Source organism: Lactuca virosa, chromosome 5, assembly GCF_052849685.1.
Source record: "Lactuca virosa cultivar CGN04683 chromosome 5, Lactuca_virosa_CGN04683_v6, whole genome shotgun sequence".
NCBI classification, from domain to species: domain Eukaryota; kingdom Viridiplantae; phylum Streptophyta; class Magnoliopsida; order Asterales; family Asteraceae; genus Lactuca; species Lactuca virosa.
In genome coordinates, this window is record NC_136430.1 from 355,705,673 (window position 1) to 355,723,561 (window position 17,889).

Consider the following 17,889-nt stretch of genomic DNA (forward strand, 5'->3'; position numbering starts at 1 on the left):
CTCCTCTTCTTCCTTACTAACACACAAAGGCACTTTAGTTCCAAAAACACTCACACAAGCTTAGAACGAAGGTTGGCTCTCTTTTAGGGTTTCACTCACTCAAATGGTGGCTGAGGATAAGGCCATAACCTTCTTTATAACGGATTTCCTGTCCCGGTCTGTTAAAAATAATAATATAAAAATTAAAGTCAAAATTAGCCGACGAAGTCTAAACGAAACTTGTAGAGCGTAATTTTACCTACGCGTGCATATAAAGAACGTAAAAAACGGAGCTCGTATGCGAACGTTATGGATTTTAGAAGTTTTGGCACGAAAACCGAGAAATTTCGCATAGGTGGCTTCGGCCACGTCACCTTCGCTGAATGAGTGCCACGTGTCCGAAATCGGTGAGTCATGCGAGCCACGTGTCCGAAATTGATGAGTCACCTCGCATGAACAGTAGCCACGTGCTCGCTTCTGATTCGACCGAAGGGAGGCCCAACCGAAGCAAGCCGCGTGTCGCCCCTTGTTCCGATCTGCTGACGAGTCCGAAGTGGTCCAATAAGGATCCGACGCGTGTGCCTCGGTGGCGAGCCCTCGCATGCGAGACGTGTCCGACGCGTGTCCTCCTCCGGATCCGACCACGTGTCCGAGCCTCCTGCTGCCTCGTATCCTCGGTGCTGACTCCCTTCTCTCGGCCGACTTCGGATCTCACCCTATAAATAGAAGGGTTGCAAGATCTTCCGGCTACTTTTGGAAAATGGGAAAAGCAATGTTGTCACCCCGATGTTTGCCTTATTTGACATAAATTGCGGAGGAAAGCAATGTTGTCACCCTATTGGTTGTCTTATTTGACATAAATTGCTGAGGAAAGCAATGTTGTCACCTTATTGGTTGTTTTATGTTAGGATGTCTCGTTTGACATAAATTGCTGAGGAAAGCAATGTTGTCACCCCGTTGGTTGCCTTATTTGACATAAATTGCTGAGGAACCTCTGAAGCAATGTTGTCACCCCTAGTGAAAATCCTTAGGCTAGGTCCCTTGTGATAGTTTTTTTAGGGACGTAAAGTGAGGATAATGGGAATGGGTAATTAGGGTTATTTTTGGTTGATGAAATTAATAAATTTATTATTGACTGAGAACTTAATAAGTTTATTATTTATTGTGGGTTGAAAACCCTATATGCTCACCAGGCTTCCAAGCCTGACCCACTCAACTTTTTATATTACAGGTAGTGGACCCCGAGCATAGTCGGATGATGACAATGAGTGATTTTTGGATTATAGGCCAGTAGTTGTAAATAACTGATGTAAGGCTTATAATGTCTTGTTTATGCTTTTGATCTGTATTGGAACATGACATCCCGAGGTTTTAATATAAAATGAGAATATATATTTCTTAAAGAAAGGTTTTGATAAATTTTTATCATGTTTTGTTTTGGGAACAAATTCCGCAACATCTTTAAAAAGGATTTCTCTGATTTTATTTTAAAAAGCATAAACGAAATCGGTCTTTTCTTATAACAACGTGAATTTTCAAAACAATTTTTCATTTTAAAACATACTTTCATTCGTACGATAATCATCAAAACATAATGTGTCCACTGTAACATAACAAAACATGTCCCAAGATCTCATATACATAAATCCTCTCAGTGTGTACGAATCATGCCGGCACCTTCCCGCGATCCTCGCTAGTACCTGAAACACATAACACAACAACTGTAAGCATAAATGCTTAGTGAGTTCCCCAAAATACCACATACAACACATACGCCACTCGAGGCTATAATACGACCCTTCGGTCGATGTGTCTCAGCGGGACCCCCCCAGTCCCGTAGCTCGTCGGACCCTCTGGCCCAGTCATAGCTTGTTGGACCCATCCGTCCGGTCTGTATCGTTGGACCCTTCGGTCCGGTCTATATTGTTGGACCCTTCGGTCCGGTCTATATCGTTGGACCCTCCGGTCCGGTCTGTACAACACATAGCATACATATATCACAATGTACATAATCTCATACAACACATAGCACACAAGACCCTCCGGTCTACACATAGATACCACTCTAGGTAATGTATAGTGAGAAGACTCACCTCGTATGATGTCTAGTAACTCACGTGCTCGATATCCCTGAATCTCGAAACAACGACCTAGCTCCGCCTAATCACATAAAGTAATTATTTCAAATCATTAACGGCTCTCAAGGCTAGACTTCATCCCTTTTCTACAATCCCACAGAAGGGTAAAAGACCATTTTACCCCTCCCTGACCCAAAGTCCAAATGTTGACCAAAACCCTAAAAGTCAACAAAAGTCAACTCTCCGGATTACGCTGCGCGTACCAAACCTGTACGCTGGGCTTACCCGGCAACCTCACAGAATCGGGGAATGCAACCCCCTACGCCGCGTGTACTGGGATTACGCCCAGCGTAATTCCCAGTTTCAGACTTCTTAGCTTTTAATCAGTTAAGACTCACGTCCAACTTCTAGATCTGACCTTTTCTAAACCTCTTAATCCATAAAGTTCGTGACTTTAAGCCTTTGCATGGCTGGACAAGTCACTAACACCCATAACATTCCATTTCCCAACTTTAGAAAGCTCATAACTCAAGCATGACTTCATAACAACGACCAAGATGGAAACTTTATGGATCTATAACTCATATATCACTGAAAAGGGACAGATCTAGGTCTATGGAGTCCTTTATGCTCATAAAGTCTCCACCTTTGGGACTTTAACCCTAGAAATGGTCCATGAAGCACAAATCAAAATAACAAGGAAAGCTTTGAGCTTTATACCTCCAAGTGAAGCTCTTCCCTCTGTAGAACTCAGATCCAAGGCTTGCACTCCAACTTCTATCCTTCACAAGAATCTCCTCTTCTTCCTTACTAACACACAAAGGCACTTTAGTTCCAAAAACACTCACACAAGCTTAGAACGAAGGTTGGCTCTCTTTTAGGGTTTCACTCACTCAAATGGTGGCTGAGGATAAGGCCATAACCTTCTTTATATATGGCTCAAGTCTAAATTAGGGTTTTGCATCAGGGCCGGTTACGCCCAGCGTACCTCTAAGGGTCCGCGTCCATTTCAAGCGCATGAGTACGCGCAGCGTACCCTTGGGCGTACTCATTTGCTACAACTTTTCACTCAAGGGCTAACTTTAACAATTTGACAAAAGAGAAGGGTTAAATAGCTGTACCTGAATTTCGGGATGTTATATTTCTGGCCGTGAAATTAGGGATGTCACAACACCTGAGCTGTTCGCTACAGTTAGACTAGGCCAGTCTAGGGTGACAAACCTTATCTTAAACAAGTCGGCGTATGAAAAACGTCATGACGGGTGGATCAGTCATAATCAAGTATGGTTATAGCGACTGACGATGAAATTTAACTCCATTATAAAATTTTACGGAATACATTCACAGTTTGGTAACACGAAAACTTACACTGATAAGACCACAACATTTTATAGACAGACAATATCGGATTGTCTGGGATCATTCATTTTATACATTTTCAAACATTAACACATATGCATTAATACAAGATCGGACACAAACATTTCAAATCGTTTTTCAGAAAATATCGGATTTTCTGGTGTTTACAAACTAATACAAAACATTTTACTCAAACATGCTTATGAACTCACCAACATATATGTGTTGACGTTTTCAAATTAACTTGTATTCTCAGGAAATCGTTAAGCTGAAAGGTCGACAGGAACATATGGAAATTGTCATATTTTGTATCATCATACATTAACTATTTGGGCATGTAATATTTAATACAATACTTGATGTAAACAATGATAGTTGTATTTGGTATGTATGATGATGATGTTTGTCATGCTTCATTTATATTCACTGTGATGATAATACAAGATGAAGTCACCCAACCCCCGGACATTTTCGCCGTCTAGTTCGGGGGTGTGACAGTTGACTCGTCAGTTTCCTATTTTTTCGATTTTCAAAACATATTTTGATTAGGATAATTGCCATAATTCATTTTTTAAATCCTAAAATCGAAATTTCTGAAAGATAGCATGATATCCTTATCAAAATTGATAGATTTGGTTGAAATTGTGGATTATGATAAGATTATTTTTCTAATTTAAATTTAACCTAGTATTTTGAAAAGTTTTAAAATACACCCTTTGGTTTTATTTTTTAAAATTTGATTAAATAGCTTTAATTTTGAAATCTTAAATTTTAGAACCTTTGTATTTTTGAATAGTTTAGAAAATACACCCTCATGGTATTTATTAAATTAATTAAGTGTATAATTAAAAGAGAACTGATAAATCCATAATATGGTTTAAATTTAACTAAATTAAAAGTTTAATTTATTAAAGGATTAAACCACTTAGTATTTTAAAAGTTTAAAATATACCCTTATACTATATAACATTAAGAAAAGTCAGTCTTACCGTTAGTATGCCTCATTCACGAAGCTGGTCTATAAAGGGTGTTTAAGGAAGTGGCCTGTAAAATGACCGCCATTGGGTATCCACTCTTACCCACCACACTCTTGACCAGTGGAGGGTCTTTAGCCGAATGGGTAGGATAGGACACTAAATGCTCATTAAAAGTATAATGAATTATAAAGTAACTAAACGTTTTTATAAATTCTCAATCTTAGTTACTTTAGGAAAATGTGAATTTGATGCTAATTCATGAAATTGCACCTTATTGGTCGTTAGCGGAACGTGTGTGGTTAACCGACACACTAATATGGGACTAATATTGGTTGTAATGGGTTTCTCGTAAATTATCGTTGATCAATGGTGAGTGTGTTGTTAACCGACACATTGATTAGGTGATAAATGACATCGAGAGTACCAAGCTAATTTGCATGGGTATTCACACCTTGTTTGTGATCCTCGGTATCCAGTCGCAAATTTCAAGGGCATAATCGAGATTAAACATGTCATTGAAAAGTTCAATGAATCTCAAAAGATCTAGGAATTTCATCTAAAACCTAATTTAAAATTTTGTTTTCGTGGTGGAATTGGTAATCGTCATTTACCTACCTTCAAATAATTTACAATTGGATTACGGCATCCCTCTTCTGATTTGTGAATTACTGTGTTAGGTCCTAGCCTTAGTATTTCATTTGGGTGTTATATTAAGGATTAAATAAACTAACTTGAATTTCTCCCTTTAGTAGATGTCTAGTTCTGACAACCATGGTCTTCCTCAATCCTTTGGAAAAGGTTTTCCTTCTTAAGATGATCTTCCACGTGTCGAACAAGGTGAAAGATCGTTCCCTTCTTCGTGCATTGGCGAAACTGCAAATCATTCTTCTCTTCCTCTACCTCCTCCAGTGATTCTCCCTGACCCACATTTTCGTCGACTTGAAAAGTTCAAGGTCACTCAAGCCCTATTGGCATGCAAACATCGAGATGGAAATTCTGTGTGTGCACACGTCCTGAAGATGAAGTCGCACATTGACAGATTGGGAATGTTGGGTGTCGTTTTCGCAAGGAAGCTAACTGTTGACATGGTTCTTCAATCGCTTCCTGAGTCATATAGTCAGTTCCTTAAAGACTACTATATGACAGATCACGACGTGACCCTTATTGATTTGACATATTTGCTAACTGCTGCTGAAGCAACAATGCTTTGGGGCACTGGTCAAGCAAATTTGTTTGGAAGATCGACCTCCCAAATTTCCATGGACCTTAACAATGGCAACATTGGTAGTCTAGAAAAGGTTTCTCTTCCCAATGGAAAGGGATCGGACAAGGTCAAACCGTTTGACCATATGGTAAAGAGAAAGGCCAGTTCTGAGATAGTCACATGTGCTGTCCCTGAAGAGTTCATGTGTTTCTATTGCCAAGTGAAGGGGCTTTGGAAGCGAAGCTTCCCTGACTACCTGAGAGATCTTAGAGATGATAAAGTCAAATTGTATGAATCTACTTTAGGTACATCCACTATCTAACTCTATTAAGTTCCTGTTTATAGATTCTTATTACATGATGTGTTAATCACATTGTGATGTTTTGTAGGATCTAAGAAAATAAAGGAAGCTTAAGAGGAATTAAATGTTGATTCTGATATGAAGAAATGAATTTCGGTCACATGGTTCAAAAGATCGGAATTTGGAGCTGTTACTTAGGAGTTATGATAGATTGCTTAGGAATATTTAGAAACATAGTTTTCATATGTATTTGCATTGTAAGGACAAGTTTTCCGCCTTTTATTAATATAATAAATTTTGACTTTATCTTATTTTACGTGTCCTTACAATGGCATTTATGAAAATTGGTGTTTGTATTTCTATTGTTAGCAATGTTGAAAATGGATTTGATTCTTAGTTATATCGCTTGTGGTAGTGTCATAATTTACCAAGTGAGGAAGGATTCTCATCACCCAAGTTTCAGTTGGACAAAAACTTGGAATCATGCGATTTGCATTGTGTGATGTATGAGAATCTTGATCTTTGGAAGATTCAGACTAATTCCTTGTTCACATGTATATATGAGTCAAGTGAAGGACTGAAGGATCTAGTACACATTGATGTGGACTGGTCAGATCCACCACAAAGGACAATAGGCCCATTCGTCATGATTTACTGTTGGTTCGGGAAATATGGTTATGCTTATAAGATTAAGTATAATTCTGATACCTTGAAAAAGTTTCAAAGTATAGCAGAACGAATAAGAAGAATCCATTGGGCAGAAAGATGAAAGTTTTACCAGTCTGAAAGGAAAGGAGAGTACTTTAGTATCGTGTTTTATGATCATCCTAATGATTATGGAACCATGTCATAATTGATCCTCTAAGGACACCTTAGTGCATTTATATGACTAAGAAGAGGAATTGGGTATTGTTGAAATGGTTAAATCAAGAAGATGAGTCATACTTTGTTCTGATATCAAGTTTTGGAGTTATGCTCTAGTTACTCCAAGTTGTACTTTGAGTAATATGTTCTAAGTAGGTTTACAACACCTCATGAAATGTGGAGTAGAAATGTTTTCTTACTCTTGCACATTTGAAATTGGTAGTTCCGGTGTTTTGGTTTAAACAAAGACCAACTAAGACCAATTATATGAAGTGTTTTCTTGATAAGAACCCACACTAACTCTTGAATATTTGTTTGTTGAGAAGTGTTCTTTGACAGAGAATCTTATATGTCAAGAAGTCAGTGGGAGTATTGTTGATCTTGAAAAGTTTCAAGAATAAACACTTTAGTAATCACTAGCACACGACTTGAGGTTGATAACCTATCGTGTTGACATAATCTTGTTTCTGTGCCCATCCAGTTAAGTTGATTGTGCATATGAGTTCTGTGAGTTCTCATTTGATCGCATAAGGCAAAGCACCTTGATCAGTGAAAGTACATTGATTTGTATGGGTGAGCTGCTCAATAACTTGGAAGCACTGGTAGGCCCTTAAGCTACCGGATGGCAGGAAATTAAGATTAAGCAAATTCAGTCCATATGAGTTTGAATTTTTCATTAACATTGTCTTATGATGGTGGTTGGAAATGACAAATTCACATGGATAGGAACACATGCACCATAAAATCTAGGTGGCAAGAGGTTTCTCTACTTCATGAAAATGATTGTGAGGAAACGCTTTTGCTAGTAGATTTTAAAGGATTGATTAATATCATTATAGTTAGCAGTTGTGGTAATTGAGTTCTCAAATTCGAGTATGATTACGGCATCCCTCTTCATAGTTCGAATTGTGAGAAATGGAAAATAGTTTAAACATTCAGGACTTACTGCTATAAGCTATGAAATGGTTTAGACACGCACATAAGCTATCTAATGAAAGGTGTATGAGCTTGAAAAGTCTAGATAAAGACTTATCAAAGCACCACGTATCAGAAATCTGAACTTTGGTAAGAAAGTCAATGAATATTGATTTCTAGAAGTCCAACTGATTTCTAAGTATATGTCAAAGCTAGTGGGAGCATAATTGTTATGTTGGTAAGAATGTAATTATTATGCTAGTGGGAGCATAATTATTATGTTAAGTGTTGCACGTTAGCAATGCTATTTATAGAAAACAAAGTTTTAAATTTGCAAAGTTGCAAAGTTTGGAAATTGTTTCACTATATTAAGGTTTAAGGGAGAGGATAATTATACTTCATTTCAAATCTAAAAATTTATATTGAAATTTTAATGGAACTTAGTCATGAAGGTATATGAATATCATGTTGAAGTAATTCAATATTGGAAATTCTATATAGGGAAATATTATAGCAAGAGACTGGTCAACTATCATGTCTTTATGTAAGACATTATGAATCGAATCCCATATGCTTCGGGTATAGGATCGATTGCATATGCTATAATATTCGGTTGTTCTGTTTTTTCCAAATGCCTAGAGCATTAAGAAGGAAAAGGTCTGGAGCTGACTAGAGTTATTAAACAACTGTTGAGGACATTCTGAGGTTCGCTAAAGATTGGTTGCTTATAGACAGTTGGAAGTATGGTAATGGATGGACCATTTCGACATGTTCTGAATAGGGGTACTCTTGTTCAAAATTGATGGTCATATGGAATATGAAGTGTTTCATCATGGGAGTTGGATATTAAGATCTATGTGTGAGTTAGTAACTTTAATGCAAGAAGGATTTTCAAGGAATGCTCTTTGAATGAGAGGCTTTATTTCCATGGAATTGTTTTTGTGACAAATCTCTAGTGGATTATTTTGTAATATCATTGGCCAAGTCTCTGTGACTTTAGTGCCTAGACATTCCAAAAGGATCATTGCATGTAAGTTTAGACTCTAACAGATTCTTTTAGTGGCAAGAATTTGGTATTCTTACAATTGTGATAAGGATTTGGAATTGTGAAATGAGCATCATTGGAAATATGTTCAATTGATTTATTTCACAAAGAAAGGACCATAGATAAACATAGTGTGCATGCTTGGAGCATGGCATGACTATTGTTTTAATTCAAGTATTAAGTTGATTGTTCGAAACATTATACAATGAATAAGGTCTAATTAATATGGTGATTAAATAATAAGTGTTTTATTTATATTCAAAAGTTTTGAGACCATATTGGATTATGTTATTCTTGTGTTTCACTTCACATGTTTTACTTCCCGAATAACTAGGTTATTCAAACATCCACAGTCGATTATACTTTTGGAAGTAAGTAGTGAATTAAGACTGTCATGAATCCGACTGTAGATTGTCTAAGTGCTTAGACATAGCAAATGTTTGTTGCAGTGTTCATGAGTACTCCCGAAATAGGAATTTGAGTATTGGATTAACCCACACACAAGTATTACTTCATGGATTTTATCACGAGTAATTTTGAGATGATAATATCTTATATTCTTGAAATGGAGACATATGGGTTGTTGTTTACTAATCAGTTGTGCATTGATAATACGTAAACGCATCAGTAACTTGATGTTATAAAACGTATTGTTGTGTGTGATTTGATGAGTAAATTGTACAAGCATATGAGTCGAAGTTTATACGTTCCTTTTAATCTTAATGGGATAAAAGCGATATCTGTGGGCCCCTCGATGATTTAGTGATGACACCCTAAGCGCTTGGCCAAGCCTGTACTGATTTGATTTGTTCAGTTAGTCAGTCGTCATAAATCGGAAATCGGGAAACAAACCTTGGATAGAGAGAATGATTATAATCCATGTATCGTGTCCTTACGATATCTTGTAGAACGGAGGAATATTTGATCACTTATCTAAAGGACGCGTCATTGATTATATCAGAGTTCAACACCGGCTTTTGAAAGCTACGATTGCTAGTCAAATTTTGAGGTCATACTTGCAATAATAGTTATTAGACTTATCCAAGTGGGAGACTGTTGGATTAGGTGTCTATGCCCATAACTATAATTGGTATGTACTTGATTTGATTGTAGCATGGTCCTTTTGGGTTGCCTTTACTCATACAACTTGACAGGATGACTAGTGGAGAGAGAGAGAGAGAGAGAGAGAGAGTAGAATTTATTATGTGAAATGATAAATTGGTATTCAAATTGATTTTATTAATATATTATAATATTAATATATTATTTGGAAATCATATTATTAATTAGTAATTAATCAGAAATTAATTTGATATAATTTTGGGATTAAGGAAACTGATTAATACTTGAAGTGGCTGTTTTGGAAATCATTGATAGTTGCAACACTGGGCTATTGGACTCCTTAATTAGAAGTAGATGAAACCCTATAAGGAGGCCCTATAAATTTCGTCCAAGCCCTTATAAGGAGGAGTCAATGAGCTGCTTAAACCTTAAGCAGGAATTAGGGTTTCCTCCAGAAACCCTAGCACCCCACAGCTATATAAACTCCTTCATACACTAGGAATTTCGGCCTTATGCTTGAAAGAAAGAAACCCTAGCCGATTTCTAAGTGTCTATCCTCTCATCCTTTGCATTAGGTGTTTGTTACTCCATTTTAGGTGCAACACTTGGGACACTAAGCTTTCAAAGGTCAAAATCAATCCAAGAATTCTTGTTATTACAATAAAACAAGGGAGGTAATCTTCTAACCCTATTTTCATATGAATTTCGAAAATTGTATGCTAATTCTAGAGTTATTGTTTTGATATTCTATTTTCATATGAATTTCGAAAATTGTATGCTAGTTCTGGAGTTATTGTTTTGATATTCAATTTGCATGTTCTATAGAAAAAATTAGATCCAAAGCGATTAGTTTGCATATCATAGGATTGTAGATTGTAGATATGCTCATAACCCATCAATGCCCTTCATCCATCATTCATTGCGTCTATCTGAAGTTTGTTTCTCGATCGATCTGAAGTTTGTTTCTCGATCGCTTGAACCAGTGATTGAGATGGATGAAACTCATTGATGCTTCGGTTTGTTGGGGTTTAGGTTTAGAACATCGATTGAGGAAGTAATTACCTTCTCCAAGTCCAACAGGTGAGTTCCATTCCTACCGCCTCGATTGTTCTAATCTTTTAACCGAGATTTCTTCCGCTTCGTCTCCCATCCTTTCTCACTCTTCTCTCAACTGGTTATCAGGTTATTTAGAAGTCACATATAGGTTCCCCTCGATCTGTTGATACCGGTTAAGCGAGGTCTTGGTATCAGGCGCTAATTTTTCGCTTCCGTCCGATCGTCTCCGGTAAAGTCGGCAAATCCCTGATCGTTGTCACTCATCATCTCCACACGTCTACAACTGTTGTGTTGAAATTCTGCACTAGAAGCCATCGATTTTGATTTTTATGTATCGTTCAGGAAAGCTAAATCGAACCCAAAATTGTTGAATAACTTTTAAACAAATGAAAGTTATTTTTCCTTTGTATTTAGAGTCGACTCCAATTGTGTGCCCTAACATTTTTGTTTTGGGGTTAATCGATGAAATTGACAAGTTCATAAAAGTTCCACAGCATCTGGTCAATTTTAAAGCTATATGTGATATACATAATAGGTTGTCAGGAAAGAAGGAGCATCAGTTGTGTTGATGTTGTTAATCGACAGGGGTAGTGGGTTGGAGTAGCCATGGTGCTGCAATTTTGCATTTATCAGCCCTAAAACTTCTTATTTTCTGCCATATATCAATTTTGAAGGTAAATCTTTCTGTCTCAGGTATGCATATGATTATTATGGCCAATTGCATCTAAATATATACGTAATTAGTGAATAGAGTTAAGTATCAAACTGTTACCTGTGTCATGATTATCGGCTTAATTTGTTTCATTCCATGATGTAGAGGTATCCAAAGTGAGAAAATACAATTGTTCCACCTCCTTCAAGTCAAGAAAAGTCCTTATAGTCTCAGTATTGTAAGTTCATGACCTTTTATGCTATTACTTCAACATTATGTTTAAAAATAAGGTTGTACATCAACAAATCTAATGATGAACACCATGAATCTCCCTGCTAATAAATCAAATCATATGGTAACTGTTAGTGAATTACATATCCAAATTGGGAATTTACATGTGACTTTATGCCAAAATGTCACAATATAATAGTGAACACACTCTTAATAGAGTTTACTTGGAATGTTGATACATGGCTTACATTGTAACAAAGTATGATGCAAGTCAATGTAATTATACAATCCTATGATTTATTTCAATGTAACATATTTTGAACAGAAATTTATTTACATTTACTTTTGAATAAGTCGTTTTTCCTATTACATAATCGAAAATACATACTAACCGGTCAAAATCTTACAGTGAAAAGATATGTGCTTATATTTGTTTTCGAATAAGTCATGTTCAGCAAGTACTTCAAAATCTTTGAGGGTGGGAAGATAAACTTTCTTACTGTGGTAAGCTACTCGAAGATATTTTCAACAATTATGCTTAGAATCAAGTATATAGATCAAGTTTCTTAACGTTTTTGAAGAAACTGATAGGGTTTAATGCGTTTTGGTACTCCCATCATTTGTTTGTCATTGACTACACATGGATGCATTTGACTGTACCAATCTTGTTGTATGCATGTGAGAGGTTAATAAGGGCTAAATGATCAAGGAACAAATAGTATGCCGTGGTTTTCAGCTGCGATCACAGAGAGAAGACACATGTTACTGTTTTCTGCTGACGATGGATGCTTCTATCATTACCAGATAACTTAATTTACAGGTATTCTAAATTATGGTTACAAATTTGAAGAGTGGGGGTTGTATGGTAAGTGCTTCTGATGAGATCAAACAGGTTGGTTTTCGTTTACCCGAATTTTAATCATTTTAATGGTTGATCATGCAATATTTTTTTGCAAGTATTTTAATGGTAGTCTAAATAGCAAAGGTTGTGGTGAGAGTTTTATTGGAAAGTGTTTGTTGTTTCAATTTTGTATTCAAATTACTGTCTTTTGTTTTTATTATTATTGGATTGCTTTTAGTATTTGGGTTGTTGCTCTTGATGGTGCACAATTTTAGCAAGTGAAAACCTATGGATTCCATGGAAACAATCTTCAACCAGTTGTATGAGAATTTAATAGGAAGTGTGATCAACTGTTATGCTGTTGGAAACTTTCTGCAGCCATTGAGGGATTTGATATACTTGATAAGTTTCCCAGTTAGTGCTAAAGCTTAGCGAATCATCAATGGTGGATTTCATAAGATTCAGGTCACATGAAATATTTTTTAACATGACATGCCTTCACTAGAACCAAAAGACATATTGATTGTTTTTTATTATTGATAAAAGAAAAGACATATGATAAGATGAAATGGCTTATCAATTCATATTTGTATATTTTAAATACTATCTAGCTTCTTAAACTTTTTTAACTTGTTCAACTGTAAAGGTTAAGATCATGAATAGTGGATAGGAGCAACAATGAAAATAAGAATGTAACAATTGAGAGTTTTCCGTCATTAATTGTTACTAGGAGTTAGGATCGACTCATAATGATAAAAACTTCCCATATTGAAGGATAATATGGAAAGTTGAGTCGAAAATAAAGTAATCAAAAAGTTAAAATAGTTAGTGTATTTGGAAAATACACGACCTAATGATCCCAAAACTATAAACGTCGAGAAAATCTAACTCTGATTGGAAGAGTTATGATTTTATGAAGAATAGAAACCAAACACGTTAATAAAACTATTAACGTCAAAATGGCAAAAAGAGATTGGTTGAGTTTCGGATAACACTACAAAAAGGAAATCTGTAGTATAGCATGAGATAAGAACTTTGAAAGGAAGAAGAGAAAAAATGGAATTTGTATGAAGGAGATACGATTTTTATAAAATATAAAAATAAAAAATTGAAAGTTAAAATTTAACGACGCAACCTAAAGGAAAGTTGTAGTTCTAGGAAGGATCTACACAAATATATAAATCGGGAAAAAAACAAAGTTCATATGAAGAAAATATGAATTTTTAAAAATGAATTAAGGGTGCGCGTCAATGTGCACGCCATGCCCATCGCGCACGTTTGACCCCCAGATTCTTCGGAGATTTGGAAATGTGGACCACCAGAAGGGTGACACGTGGCAAGATTTGGATGGGCCACGAAGCGAGTGCACGCCGCACAGGAGGTACCCGACGCGCACCACCACTATAAATAGAGGTGCTTGATGCCTGGTTTTTATCATCTCAAACCAATCTCCAAACACTCTCTCTCTCTTTCTCTCTCGATATTTCAATACCCTCTCGATGACAAGAGACTCCGGTTGCAACGGTTCAGGTGCTTATCGATATGCTACTAGAGTGAGTTTACGACCCCTATTTTATTGTTTTCAAGGGGGGAATACATTCTTATTAAATGGTTTTATAAAAATATTGATTTTATACATGTCAAATCATTTATAATAAACAAGATACCTGAGGATAGTATAACTGTAGATACTCTGCCTAGTTTTAAGCTATGATCTTATGTCTAAAGGTTATAATGCCCAATAATCTAGGAGTAGGTGTAACCTAGATGTTATAATGACCAAATCCCTAGGAAACCTTAGTATCTAGGAGTTATGCTAGACAAGATTTAGGATATGCACAGTACTTAGTTGTTACCATTGATGTGAATTATGAGCATTGATTTGGCATGCAGAATTAAAATGAACACAAAGAACACGGTGATTTGGATGCTAAAAGATGTATTTGATCATAGTAAATGAGTACAAAAGGGAACTAGACTAGAACTTCATAAATATCTCACTCACTAGTCACTATGAACTACATCTCTCAAGCACACCTCTACAAGTGGTATGAAACCCACTATACATAGAGGTATTTACATGTCTCTCTCCCCCCCTCTCTCTCTCTCTATCTATCTCTCATGTTACAAGGATACTCTACCACATGCAAGTGGGTCTACAAAATTCAAACCATTACAAAGTCATATATACGTAACTTTACACCCTAACATTCTCCCCCTCAATGTTAGGAATGGATGACCCACTTTAAACTTCCAAAAATCAAGCAACTTCACGAACCAAGCCTCAAGCGTGACACATGTAGAGATGAACTTCAAATCTTCAATTCTTCAATGACCTTCCAATCCTGGTTCTAGAGTGTGAGACCTTCCAAACTGAGTATAAAAAGGCAATTAGGAGTTTCTAAACCTCCACAAAATTACCCAATTTTGAGCATAAAAGTACACCCCAAAAATCTTCAATAAGTCCAAACCCATCATGAACTAATGACTTCCAAATCTACAATTGAATCACTTCATAAACTTCAATTGCTCAAGGTCACTTCGGTCTTCAAGTCTGCGTAATATGAAAAAAATTCAACTTTTGAATTCTCATATTTAATTATCTCCACCTTTTTATAATCAAAAATTGATTATAAAACCAAAAAGGAATGAGAAAGCACTCAATTCGGAATTTTTCTATCCAAAACTCCCCCTTAACACATGGCATAAACGTTTTGCATGAATCCGGAAAATCCAAAAAATCTCAATTTTCGAATTTGTTCACAGACTGCCTTTGACAAAATTTCACAAATTTGGGTAGAAACTGTCAATTTTGAAATTCTGCAGTGACCGGTCCGCCCAAAACAACCTAAGATGCGAAACTTTACTGCAATTGTGAAACTGGGCATAAAGTGATAATTCACATTAACTGCAGGGGCCTGTTTTGAAAATATTCCCATTTCTCAGAATTTTCAGCCCAATTTCGAAACTGGGTAAATTCTGCCATTTCACATAAACTCTAGGGATTCGAAACGAAATTCAGTTTTTAACACCATTTTTGTTCCCATTTCGAATGTGGATAACTTTTGCCACTTCATAGAAGGTTCAGGGGTGCAATTTGAAAATGTTTGTTTTCTTCCCCAAATCACCAGATTCACATCGAATCCTCAAGTGTTCATCACACTTCGAACCATCGGACTCAACGTATTTGAACACAAGTCGGAATTGCAAATCACTATTCGAACCACTCCATAAGCATTCGAAGTCGATCATCACACCATTTACCCATTCGATGTCAACTTAACCCATTCGACTAGACCCATTTTCCTTCAAAGTTGACATAACCAATCGATATCAAGTCTTCGAAACTCAGTGTCTAAGTCGACTCTAATACATGATTCGAACCCCAAAATTCACAATGTCGAGTGTAGACTCCAAGGCACAATCGAAATACAATTCCAAAGTTACACAACCCGTTCGTTCTCACATGCGATCCAATTGACCTTCGACCATCGACCTTGAGTACCTAATACAATTTCCAACTATGAAATCATTTTTGAAGTTGACATCCAATAATCAATCCCAAATCAATAGCATCGCATACTCCATACTCACTGAATCTAAACCAATGTGTGTTCGACTTGCAAATAGTGATAGTCGTTCCCTATATCACCAGCGACACCAAAAAATCGATTCCAACTCAAAATGGACCTTCGAAGTCAAAATTTCTTCCTTTCAACACTTAGGTGATGTTTGTTTTGGAAGTGGTTAAATGTCTTTTGTCTTTTTCCATGTTTGCGGAAAAAGACGTGCACTTGAGAAACGTCTACCCACCAGAAGGGAAAAGTGCTCAAAAAGTACTTTTGTAGAAAAACAAACGAGGCCTTAGTCTCTTTAATTCGAAATCACTATTGACCTGAAAATGACTTCGATTTCCAAATCAACACTCAAGTGTCGAATGAAACTCATTTACTGTGTTCGACATCAACAAAATTTACCCAACCAATTTTCGAAACTGAACCCCAAATCAAACTTGAGTTTGACATCCATAGCCCAAATACAACTAGTATTAACCAATTTCACTCTCCAATTCATAGAATCAACACATAAAAATCGAGTTTGACTTTTTCTGGGTTGACTTTTCGAAGTCCAAGATCAACAAACATGAGATTGATGATTCTAATACCAAATTTCAGATCAAAAAGTGATCAATCAACTGTTCTTCACCTCCTTCAAGTGTTCTTGATCAAGTTCATCAAAATTAAAGAACCAATTTGACTATTTCTACACTTCAACTTGAACAAAATCGATTATGTCATAGAACAAATCATATGAAATCGATTCCCAATTTCAGATTAACAATCAACTACAGTCAATTATTAGGAACAATAAGATGAAACCAAAACTCAAGAACAAAACGATTACAAACTGAGACATAAGGATCCGATGGTACAACTGTTCTAAGCATATGACAAAAACGACGCAAGCAGTGAATAATAGGTATCAAACTGACTTTAGTGAATCTTTGGGCTTTCGTCAATTTATTATCGGATTAAAAGAAAGTGTATGGGCTCAAAATCGTTTGTGAACAGTAATGGACATCGAATTTGGGCTCAAGATACGGATCAGTTAATAATAGTCGAATCAAAATATTTGGGCTCAATATGAATTCGAACATGAACAGTATCAAATTCTAAAAGTGAATCCAAATGATTTTTGGATAAAATCTCGATTTAAGCAAATAATTTCAATTAAGAATCAAATCGAACAAAAGAATAGGATTTGATCGAGGCTTGATCAATGAAAAAATTATTGGATCATAACAAATGAGTTTTTTTTTTAAAAAAAATTGATCCAGTGAGTCAAAATGATCAAAAAATTCAAGAACTCAAGCACGAATCAAAGTGATTACAGAGATCATCGAAAGACTCACCATAAATGTTCCAATTGTGTTGAATGTAGCCAAACCGGGAACCATTTCTTCAAAAAAATCACTTTAATCTTCGAAGACCCGCTCTGATACGAATTGTTGAGAATTATGATCATTGATTCGGCATGCAAAATTAAAATGAATACAAAGAGCACGGTGATTTGAGTGCTAAAAGATGTATTCGATCATAGTAAATGAGTACAAAAAGGGAACTGGACTAGAACTTCATAAATATCTAACTCACTAGTCATTATGAACTACATCTATCAAGCACACCTCTACAAGTGGTATGAAACCCACTATACATAGAGGTATTTACATCTCTCTCTCTCTCTCTCTCTCTATATATATATATATATATATATATATATATATATATATATATATATATATATATATATATATATATATATATA

At 36.0% G+C, this 17,889-nt stretch overlaps 1 long non-coding RNA gene across 2 annotated transcripts; it reads left to right on the top strand.

Annotated features, from left to right (window-relative positions):
- The first annotated feature begins 10,493 nt into the window (after positions 1-10,493).
- Positions 10,494-12,804, top strand: LOC145117780 (uncharacterized). Of its 2 annotated transcripts, XR_013712790.1 has the most exons (3): positions 10,494-10,864; positions 10,967-11,514; positions 11,658-12,804. It is a non-coding gene; the product is annotated as an uncharacterized LOC145117780 (long non-coding RNA). The 2 variants fall into 2 exon arrangements; XR_013712789.1 differs by having other exon boundaries at positions 10,967-12,804.
- Positions 12,805-17,889: the final 5,085 nt, after the last annotated feature.